The sequence below is a fragment of the Cebus imitator genome, unplaced genomic scaffold (assembly GCF_001604975.1).
Source record: "Cebus imitator isolate Cc_AM_T3 unplaced genomic scaffold, Cebus_imitator-1.0 Scaffold406, whole genome shotgun sequence".
Taxonomy (NCBI): Eukaryota; Metazoa; Chordata; class Mammalia; order Primates; family Cebidae; genus Cebus; species Cebus imitator.
Genome location: NW_016107721.1, coordinates 2,529,073 through 2,547,045, shown reverse-complemented (window position 1 = coordinate 2,547,045; position 17,973 = coordinate 2,529,073).

Sequence of the window (17,973 nt, the reverse complement as noted above, 5' to 3'; positions counted from 1 at the left end):
CCTACAGGGTGAAGAGTTATTTGTTCTTTATGGTCCTCCCATTTGGTGTCTTAATGACTTATTCCAAAGTAGTAGATGTTACCCAATTAGTTTAAGATCATCCTTGTCACCATCTCTGGGCTCATAGAAGATTCTCAAATGTATTTCCAACCATGGAATTGCCATCTCCTAAGGCTCTCTCTGGATATTTTTAATCTTTAGAAATATTTTCTACCTTAGCCAGAAAGGCTTTGGCTGCTAACTTAGGTATATTTTTCTAGTAGATAGAAAGGATGCAGGAAGAAATATTAACAGCAATAATAAAACATGCTAGACGAAATATGGAGGCAGAGAAAGTGAATGCTCAAACTACTCAGATGGGATTCAGGTAGGTTTGAAGAGAATGGCTTGATCTGGAATCAAAATTTTAACGAGAACAGGGCTGAGTAATATCAGCCCTTCAAATTAATTTAACAGCTTCTGGGTGTCCCATCTGAATTTCTCTAGCCTCTCCCTATCATCTCCCACCCGTATGTTCCATTTGGTTAAAATCTCCAGATCTATCCTGGCAAGTCTGGCTTTCTCTCTCCCTTCATGTAGTTATGACACTGGCATTTCTGAAGCCCATTTTTTAAGACATTTGGCCTGCAAAAAAAAAAAAAAAAAAAAAAAGAAAGAAAAGATTTTAACATTATTCACTATAGACTGAGAAAGGCGTGTTTCTTCCCAGGGAGAAGCACAGTAGATGTTAACCCCAGGCTGCACATTAGAATCTCCTGGGAAACTTTCAAATATACTAATGTTCAAGTACCACCCCAAATCAATCAGATCAGACTCTCTGGAGATAAGAGTCTCCGAAAAAAATTAGCAAAATCAGCTCTTTATTTTGTCATCTGTAGTCTTAGAAAATAACTGATAATAATTATGTACCTAGAAACTTCCCATATTTCTAAGTAAAGTTGAAGAAAGAATTATGTCGCAGTTTTCTCTGTAACAAGTAATTCCAAATTCAGTACCAAATGCCTGAACTAAACCTCTAACCTTTATATTGCTTTGGTTGTTCTTTGTTTTTGATGTCTGCTGCTGTATAACAAATTATCACAGACTTAGTAGCTCAAAACAACATACATTTATTGTCTCACAGTTTCTATGGGTTAGAAGACAAGCACAGCTTAGATGGTTCTGTGTTTAGGATCTCAAAAAAAAAATTCAATCAAGGTACTGACTGAGTTCTTTCCCTCTGTGGAGCTCAATCTTTCTCCAAGCTCATATGGTTGTTGGCAGAATTCAGTTATTTGCTACTGTAGGACCAGGTCCTCATTTTCTCGCTGGCTTTCACTCAGTGGTTGTGTTCAGCTCATATAGTCTACCTGTACTGTCTTCCCACATAGTCCTATAAATTGCTTTTACTCACCCGACATTTCTGACAACAAATATGTGGGGTTTTTCCTTACACTGACTAGTTCTCTAACTCTCTGGACACTGAAATGTCCAACAATTCTATTCAGTTCTGAACTATCCACTTGGAGTTAGCTTCAGGTTCCACAAGTGAAGGGATCAGTCCCACAAGACTGCCCCTTCAGATGCCAGTGGCAAGTCCTGGACTTCTGACTGATAGGCTGTAAATGTAGAGGGTTTCCCAACTTTGTCCTCATGTTTGATAATTTGCTAGAATGGCTCACAGAACCAGGAAAGTACTCTACTTACATTAGCTGGTTTATTCTAGGGGGTACAGGTGAACAGCCAGATGAAGAGGTACATAAGGTGAATTCCAGAAGGATCCCAAACACACCAACTTCAGCCCCTTGGCATTAGGGTGCCCCCACCGCCCGGCACCAACCCAGAAGCTCGTCAAATCTTATTGTTCAACAGTTTTTATGAAGCTTAATTTTCAGCACCCCATGTCCTTCCCAGAGGTCAGTAGGTGGAGCTGAACCTTTCCACCCTCTAGTACTTGGTCCTGAGTTTGTCTAGGGGGGCCTACCCTAAGTCACTTCATTAGCATAGAACCAGGAATAATAAAAAGGGACTTCTTACAAATAACAAAAGTCACTCCACTCCTATCACTCAGGATATCACAAGAGTTTTAGAAACTCTGTGCCAGGAGCCTGAGATGAAGACCAAATACAGATTTCTTCCTGCATCAGAGGATCACAAGTCCCTTATAGGTCCTTCCACAGCAAGGCAGCTGACTTCTTCAAGGCCAGAAGGAAAAATCTCTCCTTTAAATCTTTCACCTGATTAAGTGAATCCCACCCAGGATAATCTCTCTTTCCATTAACTCAAAATCAGCTGATTTAGATTAAGTGAATCCCACCCAGGATAATCTCTCTTTCCATTAACTCAAAATCAGCTGATTTAGAACCTTAATTACAGCTAGAAATTGCCTTCATCTTTGCCAAAGTCTATGAGCTAGAAGTCAATTGCAGGTCTCACACTCAACGAAGGGGTTGTTGAGGGATCATTTTGATCTGTATCTGCCACATCTTTTTTGGAAGTCCCTAAAATTTGTGCATATTTTCTCAGTATTATAATGGCTCAAACTAGACACTATCATCATCGTCACCATCAACATCTTTGTCTCATCCAAATCACCCTCCGAATGACAGAGAAAGTACTGTAAAGATAGACGAGCCCCTCCTTCCTGCCCTTGGTTTGTTTCTTAACCCCTGCCCATCATATTGAGCTTATGGTCAACAGCTGCACATTTCTGGCTCCTATTCAGCCTGTTCCCAATTAGGACCACACTCCCCACCCCAAGTCTTGTGAAAATTTGTATTTAATATCCATGTGTAAGAATCAAAGCTGTTTCCTCCAACTAAGAAGTACTCACTTGCCTGATGAGAGACCCTAACAGATAACCCATCCAACCCGCATGCTAGAAATCAGCTAAGTTAAATAACAAAGATCCTGGAATGATATTTTCTCCTAAGATAACAAAAGGGCTAGAGGTGACTGTTAGGCACAAAAGACATTACTAATTTGCTGGGGGAAGGCCATGGATAAAGACTGGGGAAGGGCTCACTCGACAGATTTTAAACAGTAAGCTGTAAGTTGAATAGCCTTCTTGGTTTCTCTTGCAGTGCAAGTTTTTCAAATGTTTTCCCACATAATACAAAGCAAAGAGGAAAACATGGCATACTGGTTATTTGACAATTTCGTAGCAATCATGAAATAGATTGCAGCCCCCTCTGCATTGTCCAGTAAGTGAGTAGACAGTAAAAGTAAAGACAGAATAGTGTGATAGAGGTATTAAACAGCATGCTAAGAATATTAATGCCTGAGGGAAGTTTTTTTTTTTACAAGTTTCTACTTTTCTTAAATTTCACGTTGATGTTTTTCTCATTTAGGTTCACTAAGTAATGTTTATTATTAATTCAAATTCTCAATATTGAAGGGGAGATACTTACCATATGGTTGACATGCTGCTCTGTAGGTTCATAAATTTGGAAGAGTTTTGATTAATACTGACAGAAAACCCTTTGAAAACATATGGTTATATATACATCATGTCATTTCTAATAAGATGACACATCCTTCTTTGTTTTTCACTAATAAGATGAGTTCAGTTGTACCGAAGAAACATGATAATGCTTTGTTGATTTTTCTTTATGGGAGAGAAAAACCGAGTAAAAATAAACTATTTTGTTGTTGCAGCAGAAAGAAAGAAAGCATGGCAGATAGTTTACAAGAATTAAAAAAATGAAGAGTGCTATCTTGAAGCACTTCTTATAGACCCGGTTAACATGTTGTCAACTTGGAATCTCACATTTCCTTCTTGGTGACTGATCCTGAAGACCACCTAACTGTCTCAGGACCCATCTTATTCTCATCAGGTTTCAGAACTGATCTCTTCAAACTTCACTGAGTGCAAACTTCATACCATTTTGACACCAAATCCTTCCCATTCTTGGTAGCTTACATATTCAGATGAGCGATTCTGTGTTTCTTGGACTGATTTGTTTCCATTTCTTCTGAAACCCACTGCAATAAATTCGGGTGGGAATTCTGACATGAACTTTCAGAAGAATATTTTGAAACATAACAAATATGAAAAGCAAATTGGCAATTTGTATCAAGAATCTTAAAAAACAAAAGTTCATACCTTTTGACCCAGTAACTCCCCTTGTAGAAATCCACTCACCTGGAACAATGGCTCATTCCTGTAATCTCAGAACTTTGAGAGGCAGAGGTAGAAGGCTTGCTAGAGCTCAGGAGTTTGAGACCAGCCTGGACAAGCTAGCAACACACCATCTCTACTAAACATAAAAATTAAACAATTAGCCAGGTGTGGTGGATTATACCCATTTCTAGCTACTTGAGAGGCTGAGGTGGGCCACATAGCAAGATCTCATGTCTACTACAAAAATTAGCTAGGTGTAATGGCATGTACCTATAGTTCTAGTTACTCAGGAGGCTGAGGCAGGAGGATAGTTTGAGCCTGTGAGATCATAGTTGCAAAAAGCTATTATTGCACCACTGCACTCAAGCCTGGTGAAATGCTGAGATACCTCATTAATGCCTTCTAATTTGGAGGGAAGACTGAGCACCTAGCACTGAAGAAAGAGTGAGTTAATGAAATGCTGAGATGTCTCATTAATGCCTTCTAATTTGGAGAGAATATTGAACAGGTAACATGGGGAAGAGCCTCAGGAAGCTCTGCAAATTTAATTCCCTTCATACCACATGGGGTTAGCAAAGGAAAGATGCCAAGTCCCTTTATTCTACTATGTCACTTAGGAGACAGGCTAAAGATGAAATATAAGATACCTAACAGTACCTCAGAGGAAAGAGCAGAGCTATGTTCTCCCTACAAGAACTTATTGCATTTCTACATTCCATTCCATATGTTAGACTACGAGGGAGGAAAAAAAAGATAGGCGTAGCTAAGAGTTAGGTAGCACTCTGTCCTCAAACTCAGAGGAAAATGAAAAAAAAAAAAAAAAAAGCTTTCAGATAAGCTGGAAAAGTCATTAAGGAGGAGTCATAGACACTATATTGTGTTAAATAGAAGGTCTGGACAACCATCTCAAGGTTCTTTAGAAAAGAGAGAGATGGCCTGGCCACAGTGGCTCACACCTGTAATCCCAACACTTTGGGAGACAGAGATGGGCAGATTACGAGGTCAGGAGTTTGAGACCAGCCTGGCCAACATGGTGAAACCCCATCTTTACTAAAAATACAAAAATTAGCCAGGCATGGTGGTCCATGCCTGTAAGCTCAGCTATTCAGGAGGCTGAGACAGGAGAATTGCTTGAACCCAGGAGATGGAGGTTGGAGTGACCCAAGATTGTGCCATTATACGCTAGCCTGGAAGCCTGGGCAAGAGAGCAAGACTCCATCTCAAAAACAAAAAAAGGAGTAGGGTGCAAAGGCAGAGGGAGAGGGATAGAGAGAGAGAGATCATTGGCCAGCTGCAGGATAATAAAAGGTTATTATTTTATACAAGAGTAAGGTTATTCTTTTATTTGCATAATAAAAGATCTATAGTATAGAACATAGATGAGCAACCACATCTAAAATAAAACAACTTAAAAAAAACACATGAAAGCATTCCAAGTGATTAAGTGCTTTATGCTATAGAACTTAAAAACATTAAGTCAATAAAAGAAAGTAGTAAAGTGAGAATAAGAAAATAACACAATGAGATTAAAAAGAATATTGAAGCAATCGTTAAAACATTGAGAACTAAAACAACACTGTTAGAACAAACCAGAATTAGCAAGAAAAAAAGAGATGAATATAAAAATTAAGTTGTTGGAATGAGGACAATCTTGAGATAATCACAGCGAATGCAAAGAAAAAAGCAGAAAGTAAAGCAATTAGAAGGAAGATGGAGGATGAAGAAGATAATCTAACACAAGGATAATTGGTATCCCTGATGTAATACTGCAAAAGAACAGGAGTTCTTTTGAGACATAATAGTGAAAGACAAAATCTTTGAAACAAAGGAAGAACTAGATCTGCAGGTTGAAAGGGTACACTATGTTCTAGGGAAAAGCTGATATGTGAGTCCACATGGAAATGTGTTCTGGTAAAAACAGGAAACTCAAGAAGAAAAAAAATTTTCACATACAAGTGGCCAGCAGGTATATGATAAAATGCTCAACATCACTAATCAACAGGGAAATGGAAATTGAGACCACAGTGAGATAACCCCACCCCAGTTAAAATTATTATCAAAGATTAAAAAAAAAATGACAAATGCTGTTGTCACAGGGAAAGGGGAACTCTAATCTTATATATTGTTCTTGGGAATATAGATTAGCACAGTTATTACGGAAAACAGTATGAAAATTTCTCAAATAATTAAAAATAGAACTATCATAAGATCCCGCAATTCCATTACTGGGTAAAAATCCAAAAGAATTTAAATATGTTGAAAAGATATCTGCACTCTCATGGGTTTTTTTGTTGTTGTTGTTTTTATTTTATTTTGTTTTTGAGATGGAGTCTTGCTCTGTCACCCAGGCTGGAGTGCAGTGGCAGGATCTCAGCTCACTGCAAACTCTGCCTCCCAGGTTCAAGCAACTCTCCTGCCTCAGCCTCTTGAGTAGCTGGGATTACAGGCATGTGCCACCACGCCCGACTAATGTTTTGTATTTTTAGTAGAGATGGGGTTTCACCGTGTTAGCCAGGATGGTCTCTATCTCTTGACCTCATGATCTGCCCGCCTCAGCCTCCCAAAGTGCTGGGATTACAGGTGTGAGCAACTGCACCTGGCAATATCTGCACTCTCATGTTACATGCACTATTCACAATAGCCAAGAGATGGAATCAACCTAAGTGTTCAACATCAGATGAAAGAATAAAGAAAACATGGTATTTCCACACAGTGGAATGCTATTTAGCTATAAAAAGGAATGAAATCCTGTCATTTGCAGCAATATGGATGAACCTGGAGGAAATAATATTAAGTGAGATAAGCCAAACACAGAAAGATAAATACCACATGATTTCACTAATATATGAAATCTAGGAAAGTTGATCTCATAGTAGAGGCTAGAATGGTAGTTGCTAGAGGCTTGGGGAGCAGGGAGAGGAGAGAGAAATGAGGAGAGGTCATTCAACAAGTACAAAGTTACAGTTAGAATGGAGGAATATTTTCTAGTGTCCTATTACATAGTAGGGTGACTATAGCTAATAATAATAATATCATATATTTTAAGATAGCTAGAAAAGAGGATCTTGAAAAATATCACAAAGAAATGATAAAGGTTTGAAGTGATTGACATGCTAACTACCTTGATTTGATCATTATACAGTGTACACATGTATTGAAACATCACACTGTACCACACACACATGAACAATTATTCTGCATCAATGACAACCAATAATTAAGTATGGCACATACAATTATGTATGGTATATACACTTGAAAATGATAATAAATTACTATTATTGGTTTGTGAAAAAAAAATAAAGAATTCTTCAAACTATCAGGGAATAAAAGCAATCCACCATCAAAGGACAACTATGAGGTTGATCTCAGACATGCTATAATTATTTTCTAAGTAAAAAAGATTTGATAACATCTAAAATGAAGGTAATTTATTTTTAAATATAAGGGTCACAGACAGCATTAGCAAACATACAAAAATTAGTAAAATATAGCATCCTTAACCCACTTTTGAAATGAATTTCCGACAGAGTGTACCAGCCAACCAATAGATGAATCAAATATAGAATTAGGAATAGATAAGCTGTAGTTGAAGAGACTGGTAAAAATGATGAAGTCAAGTAACTATAGGCTAAGGTTGAAAGTGAAAATTTGATTGCAGAATAGAAGATGCACATTAGAAATCTGGAAAAATACTTCAAAGCAATATAACCAATTAAAATGAGGAGTGAGATGGGAAAAATAGAAAGGAACAAATCTTACCTTCATAGCAGATGAATATTGTACAAAAATAACATCTAATTTAAAAAATTAATGACTCTAATGTCAATGTTTTCATAATATTTATTTTAAAATTTATAGTGATCATTTAGGAAACACTCTTAGGATGGAGAAATGTGTATCTATGGTTTAGGAGTTATTTATTCTTATTCAATTTCTTTTTATTCTGTTAAAATTAAAATTAAAATTTATCTATTGGCTTGATGCAAAAGTAATTACAGCTTTGCCACCCATAATTACTTTTGTACCACCCTAATTTTTTTAATAGTATGCTAAATGCAATGTGGTATCTTGGATTGGATTGTGGAACATAAAAAAGGATATTAGTAAAAAAAACTAGTCAAATTCAAATGAAATCTATAATTAACATTAAATTAACTAGCTGTGACAAATGTACCATGGTAACATAAGATGTTCATATTAGGAAAGTCCAGGTGACAAGTAGTTGTGATCTTTCTAAGCTATCTTTGCAACTTTTCAGTAGATCAAAATTAATTCCAAATAGTTTCTTACAAAATAGTATATGTCATATTTATCTATCATTTTTTCTAAATCTTTGTGAAGAATGATGCCTAGGATGGTGTTTCTCAAAGTTTTATACTGGCTATTTCTGGGTAGTTGGCTTCAGGATGATTTGTTGCTTTTGCTTTGTATACTCTTTGTATTGATTGAAGTTAACAACAACTGATTATCATGTTTATTACTAATATGGTGTGGTTGTGCCCCCACCCAAATCTCACCTTGAATTGTAATAATACCCATGTGTCAAGGGCAGGGCCAGGTGGAGATGATTGAATCATGGGGGCAGTTTCATACGGTTCTCATGGCAGTGAATAAGTCTCACAAGATCTGATGATTTTATAAATGGGAGTTCCCCTGTACAAGTGCTCTTGCCTGCCTCCATGTAAGACATGACACTGCTCCTCCTTTGCCTTCCACCATGATTGTAAGGTCCCCACAAGCCATGTGGACCATGAGTCCATTAAACCTCTTTCCTTTGTAAATTACCCAGTCTCAGGTATGTCTTTATTAGTAGCTTGGAATGGAGTAATACAATAACCAATGATATTATTGTTCTAAATTTTAACAAAACAAATACAGTGGTGAATATAGATGAATGTTAACATGAGGAAAACTTACAATATAACATTTTAAAGCAGAGACAAACACTAAAAAAGTAGTATAATTTTGTTTTCAAAAGTATATAAAAAAATGACTGGAAATAACTACATTAAATTATTGCTGATGTTTGTCTCTGGATTAATAACTTTTATTTTCTTCTTTATGCATTTATAATTTTTATAGTTGTTTAAGCAATGAGTATACATTTATAATAACTGAAAAATAAACATTACAGTTTCACTGTTATCCAGTGAAGTTTGGAATGGCATTTAGTGAGTCAACTGCAAAAGTTAATTAAAGCAGTGAATCATAAAATGTGATACATACATACCTTAAAGATTTAATTTTAACTTAAAACATATGGATGTTCATTCACGTGCCACTCTTTTGATGTTGAGCCAAGGCCCTTTCTTTGTGCCGGGGTCTGATCTGAGTTCTAAGCAGTCTTTTTGTCAAAACCACCCATAATGCATCACCCAGAGGTTTCCATTTTGGTTTCGTTAAGGCAGAATGAGACTTTTAAGATAAAGGTCTTTTTCTTACATTTTTACTCTCCTCTCATCTTTTATGTGTGCTTGACATACACTTCGATAGTAATTTATTGAAGCAATTCGTCACTGTCAAATCTCTCATCAGTTTACATAGTATTTATATAAATAATAAGAATATAATATTTACATACAGTTGCTAGGCTACCAAACATAAATAGATTTGGGAAGACACATGGCTGACTCTTGGTCATCACAACTGATAGACCTGTCAGGTCTTGAGAGAGGGTAGTGTTTGCCATCAGCACTTGACATGCTTTGGGCATCAGTTAGAAGGTTTTACTGAGGAAATGGAGAACCTGACCTAACAAGTCGATGAAGTCAAGGAAGGTTATGAGAGCTCCTGTACAAAAACATAAAAATGGCAGACTCCATTGTGTCTTGCTACCTTACATTTAGCTGATGGAGGTTTCCATCAGATTTCTTCTTCATCTGGTATTCTCTCTACACTTGATAGCTGTGATACCTTCTTGTGGTTCCTTTAACGTATGTAAAACACTGATGAATGACAAATGGGACATTAGGGCCTTTTCTAAGTTGGCCCCCACTATAAGCTGGTAATGGTACTTCTATTGTGCAGACGAGGAAACTGAGGCACATAAAAGTGCCTAAGACCTTTAGTTATAAATTGACAGACCCAAGATTCCAACCCAGACCTATATCTGACTTGAAGTGCACTGCTCTTAATTATCTACCATCATGGCCTTATTTGGTGGTACGGAGTTAATAATTAAACTAGAATGTTAAAGTACACAAAGAAGGTACTTTTAAAATTGTCTTTTACATTGTCAGTGTAGAACAGCTTTTCTCCCATAATATCTTACATTTTCTTAATTTTCTGAGTCTTAAAATTATCAGCTATACAAAAATAGTGTGATCGTTATGCCATCTATTTCTGTCCTATATATTTAGAATAATTCATCTCCATCTTTCTGTTCGAAGCCTGTTCTACAGAATCCCTATTCTCTCTGTGACTATCCACATACCACGTAGTTCTCAATTTCACAAGTACTATTTGTAGTTCCAACTTATGTTAACAGCTTGAAATGTGCAGTGGGAGTGCCTGTCCGCTTTGTTAAATACCATATCAGCTACTCAAGGTTTTCCTAGATTTGCGGCTCTGATCTCCTTGGCGTCACAAGTTTCATCTTTTTTTATCATTCTTATCAGCTTATGCCAATTTTCAAAGATTTCTTTCTCAATATGATTTCTTCATATTATTTTTCGTTGTTACAGCTAAGCTCCTCCAAGGAATTGTCCAAATTTGCTCTCTGCTCCCTCATTTCATCTTCTTTCACTCCAGTTTTCTGCTTCTTCTGAAGAATGCCAATGGCCACCATCTTCCCAAGTCCAATGCCTGTCTGTTCTCATCTTTCTTGACCTCTCAGGAGCAAGCTGTTGACACATTTGACTACACCTTCCTTCTTGAAACCCTCTATTCTCTATAATTCTTAAGCTTCGTGTTTTCCAGCTTTTCTCCCACCTCACTGAACCTCCTTTGATTCCCTCCCTGGCTTCTCTTCTGTTCAATCTCTAAAGGCTGATGGATTCCAAGGTTCTGTTCTATAGCCTAAGTTGACCTCATCCAGTCCACTGGCTTTAAATAAACATATATACTGATAATTCCTCCATTTATTTCTTCTGCCCCTTCATTTTCCCTGAACTTCAGATACATTTAAATCCTATTTGGTAGCTCCACTTGCATGTAGAACAGCATCTCACATGTAACATATACAAAATAAACTCTTAATTACTCCCAGGCCATCTAATCACCACCCCATGACTTGCCCAGGAGGTAAATGACACCACAATTCACAAGTAGTTCCAGTAAAAAAAAATCTAGATGACATCTTTGATTTATATTATCTCACATCCAATCACACTCAGCTCATCAGCAAATTCTATCACCTCCACCTCAGAAATGTCAAATGAATCCCTACCTCTCCCCATCAGTGCTGCTATCCTCTGTTCCAGGTCAGTATCATCTTCTTCATGACCTGGTGTGGGTGAAAACCTAAATTTAAGGCCCGAATGTTGACATCTGGTGAAACTGGGAGGGTCACAGATGGCCTGATCCCAAGTTCCCCTCCCTGTTCTCCTGTGATAAGACCCACCACCCAAATAACCTCTGTATCCATGGACCAAGTAACTCCTGCCTATTCCTGAGCACCAGGTTTCAGTTTGCTGCCAATCTGCAGAATTATTCAGACAAACCAATTACATCTTTCTGCAGGTCACCCTAACCATTTGATACTACACAGCTGTTGGCTTTCACTCTGTTCCCAAGTGCAAGGCCTGGGTGTCTCTACATGGCATGTGGTGCCCCCCCCCCAGGCTGTCAATATGTGTGACTAATAAAATGCCATCTCACCTGCCTGGGGCCCAGTGTCACGTACCTGCCTATCTGCATCATCCTCAGGTGGGAATCCTTCCCCTGCTAACAGTGAGCTTATAACACCTGGCTGCCACTGAAGTCTGATTCGAATGGTTTCTTCTCTGAGAGGTCTCCTTGGCCCCTGCTATCCCACTGTCCTCTCTCATTTCTACTTGGCACTTGTCACTATCTGTATTATCTTATCTATTTTTGTTTGTGAGTATTTAGTCTCCAGCACCTCTCACTAGAACATGAGTGCCACATCCAACATTAGCTAACCCCTGAAAGCCACTTTTCAATGTATTCTGCGGATAGCCACTGCCTCCCACCACTGAGCCCTCATCAGAACCCAAGCTGGCACCACCCCTCACCTGGATGATTGCATTCATCTCCTCGTTGCTCTCTCTGCTTCCACTCCTGCCCCCTTCTCTCCTCATGGTTTCCAGAGGGACCTTGTAAAAGTATGAGTTAGAACAAGTCACTCCTCTGCTCAACATCTCCTGCCCCTGCCTCATTCTTCCTCACGCAGAGTCAATACTGGCATCCTTATAATCACTTACCAGTTCTCAGTCTGGTCCTGCACCTTCCTGCCCTGTCTTCTGCCATCTCCCCTTTACCACCGTGCCCCAGGCATCCTGGTTTTGCTCACGGATTAGAGCTTTGCACTTTGCTTTTGTTCTGTCCAGATATCCACAAGGGTCCCATACTTCCTTCTTCTTAAACATCAAGCTTCAGAGAATCCTGCGATTCACACACCTTCCCTCTCTATCCTGGTATCCTACTTTCTTCTTAGCATTTTCATTTGTTTTATTTTTGTTATTTTCTTTTTTTTTTTTTTTTTTTTTTTTTTTTGCTGATTTGTTTATTTTCTGTCTACCCCGCTAGATTGCAGGGAGGAAAAGGGATCCTCTCCAACTCACTGCTGTGTCCCCAGTGTCCAGCTCCTATGTTAGGGTCTTGAAATATATTTTTTTAATTAATAAGTGTGTGTCTTGCTTACCATTGTATCTTTAGAGCCTCAAACAGTATATGGCACACAATAATAATAATATTAAAAGAATTTTAAAATTACAAGGGGAGTTTAGAAACACATCTAGCACTGACTATGCACCAGATACTGTTCTCAGCTCTTGAGGCATGCTATTGTTTCGTTCTCCCAACAACTATGTAGGGCAGGTAATATTCCTGTTCCTACTTGCAGAGAGGAAAGTGAGGGACACAGAAGCCAAGTGGCTTGCTCAAAGCCATAGTAAGTAAAGCCATCAGGATTTAAAACCAGGAGGTCTCACTTCGGAGTGTGTGCTGTTAACCACTTTAAATAAATAAACAATTCATGAAATTGTCATAAAAAATCTCTCCTTGTGACATCCTCCTTCAACCCAACAGCGCATGAGGACGCAAAAGCCTATGTTAGCAGCTCTCTTTACTAGTGCACTCAGAGAAAGCATTAACCAACACTACATTGTATAAAAAGCACTACCTAAAACACCAATAAATATCACACTAAGGCATGAGAAAAAATTGTAAAGAAAGATATTTATTTTAGTTGCTTAGTTAACCTCTGAAGGGTTAAAAGCCACTGATTTCCAAAAAGGAAACTTCTGTTTCCTAATTTATGCTTATCTATGTCTCAACTGTCAGTAGGAATGCAGGAGGTCAACTCAGGCTGCACCAATAGGTGTTTCATAAGCTCAACGGTGATAAAGAATTAGATCAGCTGAAAAGCCAACCTAGAAATGGAAAAGAATATGCACTTTCAGCAGGTCATTCCTCACAGGATATAAATTAGAACCACTCCAAGATATAGTAGGTGTTCACTCAAGTTTCTCTGTGGGTTTTCATAACCCTTAGACTATTGTGTTTGAAGTAGAAGTTAATAAAAGTCCAGAAACAAATTTGAAAAGGTATTGGTACCAAGAGATTAATTCAAGAGTTTTTAGAGGAAGTACCCTCCACCTTGAATGACTTTGCAATGAAAGAGAAGTGTCGCTGAACATATGGTCTTCTGGAACGTGCTAATGCAGAGTGAGAGCCATGGGCTCTTGTAGCCCTGTCACCTTCTCCCGCAGGAGGAGAAAAGCTGTGCTCTGTTATTGGCTTTTGGCAGCAGGTAAAACCTAGCTTAAGTGTCCCTTCCACAACCATGAGGCTCGTGACCTGCAGTCCATCTGGAAAATCTATTTTTCAAACACAATCGGGCTCACAAAGGTAAGAGGCAGAAAGCAACTATGTTGACCTTAAAGGCCTTAAGAGTATCAGCAGGTTTTGTCAACAGAGACCAAATACAGTGAAGAGTGAAGACAATTGCCAAGATCATTCAGGCCCAACACTCCTCCCTGAACTCTGACCAAAACAGACCCCTGCAAATGAAAATGTTGCTCATAAGAAAAAAGAAAATTGACCAGAATAATTCACACCATCTACACTGGTTGACCTCACCAGAAACTCTAGGGAAAAACGGCCTCAGGGGTCATGGTCAAGGGACCTAAAGATTACAAGAATTTTATTGTTGAGTGGTTGGGCTGGAACCTAATGGAAATGGCTGAGTCCCCCCACAGGGACCTTCACCGTGAGTAAGGTCAACTTTAAAATTGAATTAGTTTGGAAGAGTCACGTTATGGCTTGGAGCCAGGCAAGTAACCCTGACTAACAAATGAAGCTTTGATGAGAGGCAAAACTCAGCAATTTTCACTTCATTCTTTTCCAATATATAGTTAAAGTGCCAACATAACATGACATTTAAACCTTACAATACAATATTAAGGGAACACAAATGCAACACAGCAAGTATTCCTCAAAGGGGGCTACTAAGAGGCTGAGCTTGTAGATTTAGAGTCAAGTTGATTTATAGTTACCTAATTATAGATAGGAACCCTGATCACCATTCCTTGGACCCCAAACTTGCTATCTTCATAGACTGAGGGAATTCACCAATAGAGCACTCAAGGTGCCTTGTGGAGCAAGTAAAGGCCTGGGGAATTTTGCCCACATTTAAGATAGAGTGAAACAAATCCAGAACTTGGTTGATGAGACGGTTCTAAGTTTAACATCAGGGTGACATGCTGAAATCATTATGTAGGAGCTCAGAATTTAGATTCTACACTAATGACCTCTGAATACCAGAGAGAAGGGGGCTTGCTCAGCTGGTGTCTCCGCAGATCCAGGAAGCTCCTGTTCCTACCGAGGCTGCTACATTTGGTATGATGTGATGTGGGCAGCCACCTGGAGCCCAGGACTGGGCCAACACTGAGGAAAGCCCAGCTAGGCATATGTTTCTGAAGCACCATGCCACATCTCCTTGGCTTGCCCACTTTGAGGGCAACTGGAGTGGACACTTACATCCCTACTGCAGGGTCCTGGCATACTCATATGCCACCTGTACCAGGCATGAGCAGGTACAGCCCAGATGAACAGGGACTTAATGTCCCCAGGAGCAACCCTCCACCAAAGGAGACAAAGATCTGCAGACAAATGTCCTAGCCTCCCCATCATCCATTTTGGACAATTCTATAGATATTCTGAATTCTCTGTGGTTCCTCAGAGGGTCCCCAGCAGGGCTGATCCCCAATTTCTCCGTGTTCAGCCCATTACCCTAGCACATGGTGGCTTTTCTTCTTGCTGGGTCCCTCTCCTTTGCTTCTGTCTCTTGGGATCACTTCTCAAATAAACTATTTGCTCCCAAGTCCTTGTCTCAAGGTCTGCTTTCAAGGAAACTCAAACGGTATATCAACCAGTGGAAGGAAAGCAGGAAAACAGATACAAGCACACATACTCAGACACATGCATGCACTCACACACACACAACTCACAGACAGGTGCTCACACTTACATTCACCCTCATGCACACACTCACACAGGCCCTCACACACTCTCACAACCACACAGACACACACACATGCATGCACTCACATACATACACATATGCACACACACATGCACACATGCACTGAAACACACATGGACTCACACACAGGCATTCACACAGGTATTCACACACACACATGCATGCACTCACACACTCAGACACATACATACACAGGCACTCACACATGCACACTCTCACACACACATGCACCACACACACACACACATGCACTCATACACACATGCACTCACACACAGTCACACAAGCATTCACACTTACACACAGGTATTCATTCACACACATATATACATGCACTCACACACACAGGCACACACACGCATGCATGTGCTCACACATGCACTCACACACAGGTATTCACTCACATACATGTGTGCACTCACACACACAGGCACTCACACACACGCACACACTCACATGCACTCACACACAGGCATTCACACTTACAGGTATTCACTCACACACACATACACTTGCACACATGCACACAGGCACTCACACACACATATACACAGGGACTCCCTTACAGTTTCACACACACATGTATGCACTCACACACCCATACACCCATCCACATTCACACATAGGCATTGACACATATACACACTTTCACATCCACGCACACACATTCACACAGGCACTCACACATAGGCACTAACACTCTCACACATACTCCCACACTCACACACATAGGCACACTTACACACTGACACACAGGCACTCTCACACAGGCACTTACTCTCACACACACATTCTCACACAGGCACTCAAACACATACACTCTCTCTCACACACACACACACACAGTCATGATCCTCTGGGCCCAGCAGCAACTGCCTCTGAACATTTCTTTCATTTGAGCCAACCAATCTCCTTCCCTTTTCCTGTTCTACCGAGGCCAGTCAGCATCAAGTTTGTCATCAAGTTTCCTTGGGGCAGCCAAAGAAGCCCCAAAGAAGACAAGTGCTTGGACATCTCAAACAAATAATAGCAGTGACACTTTCTCCCTTGCTCCTTAGTTGGCAAGTGCTTGTATACCAGTGCTCAGTTAGCACAATGCCTGGCACACAGTAGCCTCAAATAACATGTACTAAAGAACTGAATCTCTAGCGCCTGCTCTTACCTCCCCCTGTTGAGAAGAGAGGAGAGGAAGGCCTCGTATTTTTATGCATAGTATGGTGAGGGCTCATACTTAGCCAGTACATACTGGTCTGGCCATGCTGTACATAGTTGCTCTTTTGAGCCCCTGCATGTCCCCTGGCATCCCCTCCCACTCCCCAGGCCACCAGAAATCCCCAGATTTCCAGGATCCAGTAAGTGAAGAAAGGTTAATACCCCAGCAGGGGCTCCAGGACAGCATCTGATTGGTCAGCCTGGTTTTGCTGACTGTATAATATTTTGAATATTAACCTTGCATAAGGCCTAATATTTTCACTCCCAATGCTTTTAAAATTAATCCTCATAAAGCTCTAAAGTAATGCAGCATAAACTCCTTAACACAAAAGAAACGGTTTTTTCCTCCAGACCTACCATCCTGCTAAAAATGCAGAGGAAACAGCTTTCTAGGTTGTCTCTGCATGAATATTAATACTAGTACAACCCGCCTGCAGATGTAGTCTTAGGTTTTTCATCTGGCCACATGATACACTGAGAAATCAACTGATCTGCAAAAGTTTTCCCTGCCTCCTTAACACAGCTCCTTCTGTGAGCGGCAATGTATGATTCTTTCAGATTTTCTTTACCCCCACAGCTGGTGTTGTTCAATGGATTTTTTGGCATAAAGAGGAACTCCCATCTGCGTCTCAAGTCCAAAATAATCAAGAGGTTTTAGAGTTTATTTTTTCAGGCATTTTTCTTCCTCGTCTTCTCTAATTTCTATAGATTAGGTATTTTTCAACTTTAAAATCCAAGTCTAATTGCAGGCTTTATGGCGGCATCACACCGTACAGTCTGTCTTTTCTAAACAATCTGGGGAAATTTCATGTATAGCTTCAAAGTCAAGTGATCCCACTCATTTATAACCTGGGTAGAATTCTACAGCAGGTGTGCTCAGAGATGCAGGAAAACACGTAAAGAACGTGTTCCACAGGTGTCAGTAGAAAGCCTCCATATAATTCAGCAAAAGACAGCTCATGTGAATAATGTTCCATGGCCAAGAAACAGG